Below are 13,385 nucleotides of genomic sequence, written 5' to 3' on the forward strand. Positions count from 1 at the left end.
GCAGTAGGCCTCTCCTCTTAAAACGAGTCTTAAACATCTTCACCCTGACTGAGCTTGTTCACCTCAGGTGTTACTCAGTCTGGCGCATGACTCTATCGGAAGTCATGAGGTGTGACTACAGATGCAGAAAAAATGAGGGTCTCCAAGGACGGGCAACCTGTGGGGAGATCCTCCACCTAAGACAGGGCATCGGGGGCCCTATGACGGGTAAGGGAAGGTACTTCTCTCGCAGGACCTAAAACAGGACCCCTCATTATAAAATAAAGTAGGGGGAATTGTGGGAACTGCAACCCCGAGTTGATATCCGTGCCCCCATTTGAGGTGCTTATCTGCAAGGAAAACATAATAAATTCCCTCTGCTCCTGGAGCGGGAAGGAAGGAATTTTGAGTGCATGGTGACCATTCCTTGATCCCTGCCAGGGTCAGGTTACAATCCCTTCGCAGCCCCCTCCTCATTTGGTGCCATGGTATAAAAGCCAGCCTCAACTGGACAATAAAAGAAGCTGTTCCACCTCAATCTCATGCTCTGTGTATTCATTCAGCCTGGACACCCTCCGCCGAGACTCTTGGTTCCAGCCCGCACTGGCGCGGAAACTTCCTCCAACAAGGCCACACCTCCTAACAGCCACTCACTGTAGGCCAAGCATGAGAGCCTCTCCTACTTAAACTACCATACTGAGGAAGCCACAAGAGGGTCTCTGACTCCCTTGGAGCCAGGTTACTTTGGGTTATGGGCTCCCTGATGTGGTTCTGAGATTTGAACTCAAGACCTTTGCAAGAGCAGTATACATTCTTACTCACTGAGCCATCTCTCCAGCCAAACATCTTTGGTTTTGTTTATGTTTTTCTCCTTTGTTTCTACGTTTCAGGCCACCAGTGTGGCTCTCTTTGGAGTTCCCCTTGCCTTCACTAGACAGGTAACTCTTCTATAAACAGTGATATCATTGAACAGTCACAGTGTGTGTGTGTGTGTGTGTGTACATTCTATTGCTTTGCTGATACACTAAGTCTTGATCCAACTTCCACCCCCCACCCCATCCCAACACAGCTTTCTCCTGATTCCATCTAACCAGTGTGTGTTTATAGAATTTATTTCTTCCTAATCCACAAAAACCTTTCTGCAAACATGGAAACACAAGTGGGTCTGAGTCAGAGACAAACAGTCGAGCTGTTGTGTCCTGAGCTCTGTCGTCAACTGTGGAGATCCCAGAGTAACAGCCTCTGCTGGAACTCAATCCTGGGTCCTCTGGAAGAACAGTCAGTGTTCCTAAATCGAAGGTAATCATACTTACCTCAGGGTTTTAGAAGGATTCACAATATTATATGTGACAAAATTGTGTGTAACCTAATAGAACTTTATTTTGTATTTTTATTTATTTCCTTTTAGACCATGGGTCCCAGGCAGGCTGGCTTTAAACTCACTATATAGCTAAAGATGACTTGAACTTCTTTTTTAAAAAATATTTATTTATTATATATACAATATTCTGTCTGTGTGTATGCCTTCAGGCTAGAAGAGGGCACCAGACCTCATTACAGATGGTTGTGAGCCACCGTGTGGTTGCTGGGAATTGAACTCAGGACCTTTGGAAGAGCAGGCAATGCTCTTACCCTCTGAGTCATCTCTCCAGTCCAACCCTGAACTTCTTTATAAAGAGACATTAAAAATATTATTTTAATTAAGCTTATGTGTCTGTGCATGTGAGAACGGGTGTCTGAGGAAGCCAGAGAAATCAGATCCTCTGGAGCTGGAGTTACAGACAGTTGTGAGCCTGCTGATATGGGTGCTGGGAACTGAACTTTGGGTCCTCTATTAGAGCAATATTTGCTCCTTAACTGCTGAGCCCTCTTTCTAGCCCCCTCAAACTTTTGAGCCTCCTGCTTTCACTTCTAGCATTACATGCATGTTTCACCATGCCTAGTTTATGCAGGCTGGGGATGGAACCTGGGCCTTTATACAAACTAGGAAAGCTCTCAACCAGCCCAGCCACATCCCCAGACCTTAAGTCTTTTTCAAATGGAAATAAAGGAAGCAGAACCTTTCAAAATCACCACTTCCAATAAAGAATGGAGTGTGTAGAGAAATAAAGGACAGATGCAATCCAAGTCTGTGAGGGGCCTGGCAGTCTCTGGGGACGTTGGGAACCCAGCTGCGACGCTGTGAAAAGCACAAACCACATGGACAGTCCCGGTGCATGTCCTGCCAACAGCCCTGCTGAGCTGCCAACTGCCCCTCTGTCCCTGCCAGCCACAGGAAGGAGCCACTGAGACAGACCCACACAGCCAAATGCCCTGATGAACACAACCACAGCCCACATCACACACAGCTGAAAACTGGCCCCAGAGACACAGTAAACACATAGAATCATTGGAGATAATAAAATGGGTATTGCTTTTGACCACCAAGCTTTAGGACTATTAAATAACAATAAATAATCAAGGCAAGAGCCCAGGGGCAACCAAAGCCAATGAAAGATACTCTTTTGAGCCTTTCCTTCTTCTTAGCACTCCTCCCTGCTTCTAGGGAAAATTTGCAAATATTTTCTACAGGTTTTAATTTTTTAAAGAAAGGAGCACATGTAGCCCAGGATAACCTCATATTCACTATGCTACAAGTGCTTTGAGTTTCAGATCTTCCTGCCTTTACCTCCTGAGGGCTGGGATGACACATGTGCATTACCACCCTGGTTTATGATGGGGATTGAAGCCAGGCCCAGGTATGTGTCAGCCAAGCAAGCGACCAGCAGAGCCACATCCCAACCATGATGCTTGATTTCTATCTCTTGCCTGGCATCAAAGTGAGAAGAGATGGGGGTGGTATATCTTGAGATGAAGAATTATGAAAATGATCCAACTCTATATGAGAAGTTTCTGCCTATGAAAGGAAAAAAGCAATTGAAGAATACAAACTAGGGCTGGGAGTATAATGGTGGTTACTCGTCTAGCATATGTGAGGACTAAGTTCAGCTGCCAGCACCACAAAACCAATTATGCTAAATTAAGTTAATATTTAATGTTTTTAATAAAAAGGCAGTGGCAGATTTAGAATAAATCTTTAAAGACAATCAAACAAACAAGGAAAGACACTGTCTTAGTTGCTTTCTGTTGCCATGATAAAACACCAAGGTTAGTTTAAAGACGGGTTTATTTAGAATTTATGGTTCCAGGGGGATGAGTCCTGCTCATCACTGTTCTGCTGTGGCATAGTGACTGGAGCTGGAAGCTGAGAGTTGAGGCTCATGTCTTGACCAACAAACATGAAGTAAAATGACTAACAATCCTGAAAGCCTGGCCCCAGGGACAAGCTTCCTCCAGCAAGGCTATTCTTCTAAACCTCAAAGCCTGCCCCCAGGGATGAGCTTCTCCAGCAAGGCTATTCTTTTATTTTTTATTTTTTTTTTAATTTTTAATTTTTTTTTTTTTTGATTTTCGAGACAGGGTTTCTCCATAGCTTTTGGTTCCTGTCCTGGAACTAGCTCTTGTAGACCAGGCTGGCCTTGAACTCACAAAGATCCGCCTGCCTCTGCCTCCTGAGTACTGGAATTAAAGGCATGCACCACCACTACCCGACAAGGCTATTCTTGTAGACATACCCAAAGAGCACCATCTTCTGGGGACCAAGCATTCAAACACCAAAGACTATATAAGAGACATTTTCATTCAAACCACCATGGACATCTATGGAACTAAGGGTATTGAGACAATTTTTTTGGAAGAGCTAAAAGAGCCTTTTTGGCACAGAATTCCATTTTCCCTGCAAGCCCCATCTGAGTCTCCAGCAAACAGTGTGGACATAGTAACTTACTAAAAATAATGTTTTGTGGAGTTAAAACATTCAGGATTAATTCAATAGCAAAGCACAAAATAATTATGGAATAGCATGTAAATGTTTAAAATGTTAATGCAAATAAGAGGTAAGTGAGGCATAGAATACAATTGGAAAGTGTTCATTGTAGTCACCAGAAAAAAGAAAAACTCATAAAAGTCTTAAAAATTGTTCCGGAAAACTAAGGCGGAGGGCAGGAATAATTCAGACAACTTGTCTTTTAAATTTTAGGTCTTCCACCACCTCTGAGACAAGGTTTCTCTGTGTAGCCCTGGCTGTCCTAGAACTCACAGAGATTCACCTGACTCTGCCTCCTGAGTGTTGGGATAAAAGACCACCACTGCCCAGTTAGAACTGATCCTTACTTCATTAAAACTCTGTAGGAAGAGCCAGGTGGTGGTGGCGCACACCTTTAATCCTAGCACTCGGGAGGCAGAGGCAGGTGGATCTCACAGTGAGTTTGAGGCCAGTCTGGTCTACAGAGCAAGTTCCAGGACAGCTAGGACTGTTACACAGAGAATGAAAAACCACCACCACCACTAACAACAACAAAAGCAAACAAAGAAAAAACGTTTTAAAAGTCTGCACACAAGATAAAGGAAAAAATGCAAGAAAATATGCTAACACTTCCCTTCAACTAGTAGAAATGGAGGATTTTCCCATTCATTTTATTTTCTTTGATTTTTATCAGTTCCATGTATATGTGTATATATAATATATTTTCTAATTATTTATAACTAATTGATTTTGAACAAAGGATATAAAACTATACATTGGAGAAAGAATGATCTTTTCTAACAGAAACCTGGATATTCATATTCAAAACAATAAAACTAGACTCTACCACACACCACATACAAAAATCAACCTAACAAGACAGAAACTATAGAACTGCTAGAAAAAAAAATTAGAGGAAATACTTCAAGAAGTTGGTGTTGCCAAAGACTTTGTGTGTAAGACCCGATGAGCCTAAGCGGCAGAATAAAAAATAGATGAACAGGATTCTGGGAAACTAAGAAGCTTCTGGGAAGGGCATAATCTGCAGTGATGAGGTAGCCCGCAAAGTCAGGGAAAAACTGTAAACTGACATGGGATTAATAGACGGAATATATAAGAAACTCAAAACAATGATAATATTGACCTAGACATTTCTCAAAAGAAGACTACAATGTCCAATAAGAATTATATTAAACCAGGCGTTGGTGGTGCATGCCTTTAATCTCAGCACTCAGGAGGCAGAGGCAGGCAAATCTTTGTGAGTCTGAGGCCAGCCTGGTCTACAAGAGCTAGTTTCAAGGCAGGCACCAAAGCTACAGAGAAACCCTGTCTTGAAAACCAAAAACCAAAACAACCAAAAGAAGAATTGTATTAAAATATTCAACATCACTGTTATCGTCAGGGAACAAACAACAATGAGATCGCTGGCTCTGGTGAAAAGGGCTATTCTCCAAAGCACAGAAACAGAGGTTGGCAAAGACTTGTAAAAGGGGAATTTTTATTTTTTGTTTTACCTCCCCCCCCCCCCGTGTGTGTGTGTGTGTGTGTGTGCTTGCACATGACACAGCCTCCCGGCCTGGGTGTGGAGGACGAAGGCTAACTTTTGGGAATCAGTCTTCTCCCTCCACCAGGCGATACCTGGGCAACAATGCCAGGTTATCTGGCTTGGCGGCAAGTTCCTTTACCAGCTAAACCTGGGGAAGGAATCTCTGACCTGAAAAGGGAACCTTTATTATACTGTTAGAGTCAATGAAAACTATCACAGCTAGCACAGAAACAGTACGGAAGTTTCCCGTCCTAAAAACAAAAATCAAAATCACAGCCAAGCCACGCCCTTGCAAAGAGAGCTGCGCTGAGTGCTCATTTCTCTGCTGTTTCATCTGAAGGTGCAGCACAGAGGAGGAAAGTCCTGAGAACAAATCCCAACTAAACCAGCAATCCTCAGGGCAGGATGTTTCCTTGGTAGCATCAAGACCAAGAGCCACTCTCAGGAGTGAAAACTGACAGCGAGGCCAGGCTTTGTGGCCAAGAGAGAATAAATACCAGCCGATTGGCTGCCAGTTACAGAACACCCTTAGGTGCACCATTCGGAATGAGGATGAAGCCGCGTGGGTGTGGCAAGTAGTAAGGGGTGCCTGCACCATATGGCCCCTGGCCCCTCTGGAATATGAAGTCAATCTGATTTAGTTCTATCTTTCACCTGTCACTCCTCTGTCTTGCATATCTATTCATGAGTAAAGTACTTGCTGTCTTCAAGTGGTTCTTTCTTTTCTTTTCCTTTTGAGACATAGCTCTGGCTGTCTTGGAACTTTTTATGTAGACCAGGCTGGCCTTGAACTCAGAAATCTGCCTGCCTCTTCCTCCCAAGTGGTGGAATTAAAGGCGTGCACCACTATGACCTGAAAGTTTTCTGCTTTTAAATTTTAGTGGTTATGGAAATAATCAAGCTGAGTGGGGAGATGAGTCTGTGAGAATATCCCATCTCTTCCACGAAGGGCAGGTTATCTAAACTTCCATCTCCATCAATTCATTAAGGTTATAGCAGTGTACATGTTATCTTCTCCATCGTTTTCCTGTACAGTTCATCGTGTGTGTGTGTGTGTGTGTGTGTGTGTGTGCGCGCGCGCGCGCGCGCGCGCGCGCACGCGCGCATGCAAAGAAAACAGCTACAGGAAGCTGTACTAGAATCTGGCTCTCTAAATTAATGTTCACCTGAATTTGCAGCTAAAACACTGAATCCCGGTTATCTACAATTTGAACTCTCAGGTGCTGGAAAAATGCCTTAGCAGTTAATAACACTGGCTTCTCTTCCAGAGGACTCAGATTCAATTCCCAGCGATCACTTAGTGCTCTTGACTGCCTGTATTTCCGAGGTAGGTAGAGGTAGGTAGGTAGGTTGGTAGAGGTAGGTAGGTAGAGGTAGGTAGAAGTAGGTTATGGTGATTGAAAGTCTTGCTGGGTATAGTACTCTAGGTTGGCATCCGTGGTATAGTAGTCTAGGTTGGCATCCGTGGTCTCTAATGTATGCATAACACTTGAGAACAACTTTCTGGCTTTCATTGTCTCCACTGAGAAGTCAGGTGTAATTCTGATGAGTCTGCCTTTTTATGTTACTTGTCCTTTTTCCTTTGCAGTCTTAATATTTTCTTTACTCTCTATGTTTAGTGTTTTGATTATTATGTGGCGAGGGGGACTTTTTTTTGGTGATCCAGTCTTTCTATTTCTTTAAGGGTATTTCTCATTTCCTCTTTAAGAGTTTCAAACATTCTCTTGAAGTTATTTTTAGGTCATTTTCTTCTGCTTCATCTATATTTGGTTGTTCAGGTCTTGCTGTTGTAGGGTCTTTAGGTTATACCGGTGTTGTGTTGCTCTTTGTAGTGTTGTGTGTGTTCTTACCTTTTCTATTCATCTTTTCCTTTAGTAGGTATGGTTGGGGTTGTCTGAGTTTCTGTTCAATGGTCTTCTAGGTGCCAATGTATTCATTGTTCATATGGTTGTTCCTCATGGTACAGTCAGTGCCACAGTTTTAGTTACCCCATTGCTCACTCTGTGTTCCTGGAGATAGCTCTGAGCTCCTGTGCTTTGCTCTGCTCTCTTGGAGTTTGCTGTCTCAGGACTGCTCTGGCCTAGGTTACCAGCTTTGACCAACCTGTTTCTGTAAATCCTGGTCTGGTTCCCTTCCTGCAGAAGTCCCTGGCTTGGCATTGGTCCTGAAAGGTTTCTGGCTCTGGTCTACTGCCTTGGAGTTCCAAGGCTCAGGTGTGCCCAGAACCGCAGAGGACCTGGCTCAGGTTTACTCCTTCTGCAGTTCCAGACTCACACTCAGACCTGCGGAGGTTCCAGGTTTCTGCCTATTCCCTTTAATATCCCATACCAATGTCTGGACCCACAGAGGTCCTGGCTCAGGACTACTTCCTCTGAGGTCCCAGAGACACGCCTAGCCCCACAGAGATCTCTGGTTCCTGCCTACTCCTTTGGAGGTCCCAGATTCATGCCCAGACTGGCAGCGGTCCTAGGCTCATGCCCAGATCCACAGATGTCCTGGCTTAGGTCTCTAATTTTTTCTTTCTTAAAAAAGCATTAGTTTCTTTTAACGAGGGGAGGAGAAAGGCAGTGTGCAGGAAGAAGATGTCTTGGGTTATGGGCTCTAGGTTCTTCACCTCATCTGTCTGAGATGACTGTTGAGGTGGCAGAGTGTATAGGAGCATTTCGAGAACCCACAGTCTGAATGAACTATTGGCAATCTATTGGCAAGTTAGTCCTCGATCTTTACCCATGTGTTCTAGGTCACTTTGCTGAGGAACCAACTGACAGGGAAACTTTGCAGAGAAGCCAATATTTGCTGGCCAGTAATTGACCCTGTACCATTTCATACTAGCTTGTACCCACCTTATTTTTCTGCACATTTTATGGATATATCTTCATCTCTAAACTAGTCCCAAACAACCTAAGAAAACCCAGGATCCACAAGAGAGGAAGGCTCAACAAATGTTTTTCAGTGGAAAAATAAATAAAAATATTTGAGATATCCGATGCCATTAGGTAAGTAGATATCTAATAATACAATTAAAACCCAACAAAACCTCTCATAACTACCTACAGAATGAGCTGCACTTTAGTCCTCTTGGAAAGTGAGACAGGAGAGCACATCACTGAAGAGTGTACTAATCTCTACAGGGGGAAAAAGGGAATGCAAGTTTTAAGGTTTTGTGAAGCTGTAAGGGTCTGTGATGAAATACACATCACATCTGCACAAACATACAGTAGATTTCAGGGACTCCCAGACTTTTGGTTGTCAAGTCAGAATTCTAATATCCTTTCAAAGGAAGGTCTGAGAGTCATCAGCTCAGAGGAAAACCAAGAAATACACATCCACTATACCATTTTTCTTTTGTGTGTGTGTTTTTATACTTCTTTTCCTCTGTAGAGGATGGGTTCTGCCACAAGGAGATGGGTATACCTTCCCCTGGGCTACACCATGCTGTTCAGTCTCACTAACACTAACTTTGAGTTTCAAAAGGGAGTGCTTGCCAGCATCAGAGCGGGCATCACAGAAGATGAGCATGGAACACATGTTCTCTGACACTCATAGACCTCAAGAACTCAAGACAGAGCACAGTGTGGATGCCTTCTGGAATTTCATGTTGTTCTTGAAAAAAATCTCTGAGGACCGGGCATTACAGTATCTTCTTAAACATAGCTCAAGACTTCGGGACATGTACATAGACTGCTTTCAAGGTTTCACGGAATGGGCAGAAGACAGGTGGTATCTTCCAACTATAATTTTCCACAGACAATGAGAAGAGTTGATTTGAAGGTATACCTATGGAAGTAGTGAAGTGACATTATTAAAAATTTGATATTTAGTACTTCTTGTTATTTCAGGTTTATCTAGCTAGCAAATTTGTCTTGTTTATTTTCTTATAATAATTATAAAAATAATTAAAAGAATAAGAAAATTATAATTTTCTAATTAAAATAAATAATTTTTACATTATTTAGAAATCACGAGAGTGCTTGATTATAAATAATCTTGGAATATAAATATTGTTAGATCATTAAAAATCATCTTATTGTTCCCCCATGAGCAGTTCATAAGAAAGTCATACAGCTCTGTATTCATATTGTAAACTTAAATACCAGGCTTGTTGCAGCCTTTTGAACAAAACATTTTCAATTGGGTTGCTTAGAAGAATGGAATCTTATATTAAGAAATATTAATTTTCCTTGATACTATAGAACTAGATTATAAAATATGTTTTACATTTAGGAAGGAAAACAAAAAATACCTCAAGCAAGATGCCAAGTGAGAGCAGAATCCTTTTAGTACTTGCCAAATCACATCTCCTATTGTAATTAAAATTATGATTTCCAGTTTCTTCATCTAGTTATATAATTGTTTTATTGATAGTGGTTGGAATATTTGCATATATTTAAGTATTTTGTCAATAATTTGTTATTGAAGAGCATTTTGTCAATTGTCTTTGTTTGGAAATACTACTTCACATGAAAATACAATTTTTTAAAACTAATCAGTAAGTGAAGTTGTAATTAATTTTATAAGGTGTCTTGTACTCTAATATTGACTTTAAAACTGTGCCCCAACTAATGCCAGTATCTAAAAGTGATATTTAATATTGATATAATGTTTTTTGCTTTCTGAAATTACATTTCAATACTGATCCATCTTATATATTAAATATTTTTCTATATATTAAGACTAAAACCTTTATGGTATAGTTCTTTTTTAAGTGTGTGGACATGTTTCCTGTGTGTGTGTGCACTATGGGTGTGCAGTGCCTGCAGAGGCTAGAAGAGCACATTGGATCCCCTGGCATGGGGTTACAGACAGTTGGGACTTACCATGTGGGTGCCAAGAATTGAACCTAAATCCTCTGGGAGAGCAATCAGTGCTCTCAACCTCTGAGACATCTCTCCAGCCCTGTGGTATAATTCATACCATCACAACATTCACAAAGGAACAACAAACACACATGAAGAACCTACCATTTAGCAAACACAGCATGATGGACGTTTTGCCTAGGCATTATGTCAGTCACATTTTATACTCACAGTCATTTTTATATTATTTACAACTTACAACCATATCCATCAGCAGTATCAGCTTTAAAGGAATGTGCCAAACCCAAGAATGGCACACAGTGGATGAGGAAATTGCTGTGGCAAGGAATGGTTTCAGGAAACTACCAATGCTATAGTAGTGACTTGATTCTATGCTTCACATCAATACTTCCATAGTAATGACTTTATCCCATGCTCCAAGTCAATACTTCTATAGTAATGACTTCATCCCATGCTCCAAGTCAGTACTTCTATAGTAATGACTTCATCCTATGCTTCAAGTCAATACTTCTATAGTAATGACTTCATCCCATGCTCCAAATCAATACTTCTGTAGTAATGACTTCATCCTATGCTCCAAGTCAATACTTTGGGGACTTGAAAAGTGACTATAGTTGGTATAGTGCTTGTGGCACAAACATAGGGCTAAGAGTAGATATTCACACAGAGGAGCTTGTGGCTGTATGCCCAGCACTGGGAAAGGGGAGACAGGAAGATCCCTGGTGCTTCCTGGACAACCAGCCTACCAGAATTGGTGAATGAGACTCAGCAAGAAGCCTGATTTCAGGAAATGAGAGGGTAGTAGAGGAAGATACCTAATGCTACCCTCTGCCTACTCCCAGCACTGCCCACCCCACCACTGCCCACCCCACCCCTGCCCACTCCTACCCCTGCACACTCCACCCCTGCTCACTCCCAGCCTGTATCTTTGACAAAAAGGCTTGTAAACTTGGTGAGGTTTCTAAGTTCCAAAGTGAGAGGGACTCAAAGCAGTTTGAAGATTGTCATATAGACAAGAAGAACCAGATGTTTAAAAAATTTCCACACTTTTCCAGGGTAAATAACCAATAGAAATCTGCCCTATAGATTTCCTAATTGGCTATTGTGAAGACATTGTGATAAACATTGTTCTCAATTATTTTGATGATTATGACACATCTTTCTCTGTGCAAAATGATATAGGTATAATCAAATGAAATGTATGCAAACTTAAAAAACAGCAAAATAAATACTGGATAAAAATGTAATTGTCTGATAGTTTGACTTGAATAAACCTTGAAATAAATGGGGTGTATTATCTGAGTTAGAACCAATCCCAAATTCTTATGAAGTACTACTAGGGCTTTAATAAAGGGTTTTTTTTTTTTTTTTTTTTTTTTTTTTTTTTTTTTTGGTTTTTCGAGACAGGATTTCTCTGTGGTTTTGGAGCCTGTCCTGGAACTAGCTCTGTAGACCAGGCTGGTCTCGAACTCACAGAGATCCGCCTGCCTCTGCCTCCTGAGTGCTGGGATTAAAGGCGTGCGCCACCATTGCCCGGCTCTTTAATAAAGGTTTATATACATACACAAATTTAAGGAAGGTAAACAAACAGCGCACAAACAGCAGGATAAAAACCTTCAGTGTTAAAGAAGGAACAAACCACCTGCAGTGGCACACGCCTTTAATCCCAGTATTTGCAGTTCAGTGGCAGAGGCAGGCAGACCTCTGTGAGGTGGAGGCCAGCCTGGTCTACAGAGCAAGGTCCAGGACAGCCAAGGCTACACAGAGAAATCTTGTCTTGAAATAAAAAAAGAGAAAAAATAAATCTCTTAGCTTTTCAAATATGACTTGACAAGTTGTGATGGTTCTGTTTCTGTGAAGAGACATTATGACTACACCCATGGCACTCTTATAAAAGAAAACACTTAATTGGGGCTGACTTACCATTTCTGAGGTTTTGTACATTATCAACAAGGCAGGGAATATGACAGACTGCCAGCAGATGTGGTGCTGGAGAGGGTCTGAGAGTTCTAAATCTGGATCTTCAGGCATCAAGAAGAGTGAGCTACTAGTTTGAGATTCTGAAACCTCAAAGCCCATCCCCCAGTGATGCATTCCCTCCAGCAAGGCCACACCTACTCCAAAAAGGTCACACCTAATAGCGTAACTCCTTAGGAGTCTATTAGGGCCATTTTCTTTCAAACTACCACACAGGTATTATTTCATGCAACCAAGTATTGCATATACCAGTTAGGTGGCAAGTAGAATGAAACTGTAGGTCCAATATATTTTTAGGTTGAAAGTATTTTGCCCTTTAAGGGAGGAGCCCTGGGCTCTGGAAATCAGCTGGTACTAGTGAGATGATTGAAATTCATTTTTTATTTATTTTTTATTTTTTTATTTTTTATTTTTTTTGGTTTTTCGAAACAGGGTTTCTCTGTGGTTTTAGAGCCTGTCCTGGAACTAGCTCTTGTAGACCAGGCTGGTCTCGAACTCACAGAGATCCGCCTGCCTCTGCCTCCCAAGTGCTGGGATTAAAGGCGTGCGCCACCACCGCCCGGCTGAAATTCATTTTTTATAAACAGGCTGAAAGGTGTCATGGTTTTCCTTGGAGACAATTTAATAGCTTTCATAATCTGCATATGGATGATGGCAGTTGGGTAGTACAGTGCCATAAAGCAAGACTATGTAATTTGACTCCCAAAATTGTCTGAACAGTTGTCATCAATCACCTATAGTAACTGTGAAAATTGTATTCAGTCAATAATAAACAATTTTGATAAAAATAGATTACAAATGATCTCCTCATTCTACTAAATTATATTCTGCTACAGTAGATTATTTACAAATAATGTCATCAGGCTGGAGAGATGATCAGTGGGTAAAGGTGCTCACCACCAAAACTGGTGACCTGAGTTCCAACCCTTGGACCTTGGTGGAAGGAGACACTCCTGCAAACTGTCCTTTTGCCCCTATTTGCATGTGGCACACATATAAACACACACAGAAATGCATTTTAAGGAAATTTTAAAATAAGAACACTTGCTAAAATGAACACTGTTTTAGAACAGCTCATTGTAAGCAATTTTAACAATTTTAGGTATGTTAAAATTTCTCCCAGAAAATTCTCCTATTTTGCATTGCTTGGTCCTGGAAACCTGACTGGGGAGATGTGGGAGTGACAGACAAAGATCGGATCAAGTGGGGATGTATTCCCTCT

General features: G+C 41.6%; 1 pseudogene; it reads left to right on the forward strand.

Annotated features, from left to right (window-relative positions):
- Window positions 1-8,753: 8,753 nt before the first annotated feature.
- On the forward strand, window positions 8,754-9,158 carry LOC130888381 (protein FAM237B-like; annotated as a pseudogene).
- Window positions 9,159-13,385: the final 4,227 nt, after the last annotated feature.

The sequence above is a fragment of the Chionomys nivalis genome, chromosome 17, assembly GCF_950005125.1.
Source record: "Chionomys nivalis chromosome 17, mChiNiv1.1, whole genome shotgun sequence".
NCBI lineage: Eukaryota > Metazoa > Chordata > Mammalia > Rodentia > Cricetidae > Chionomys > Chionomys nivalis.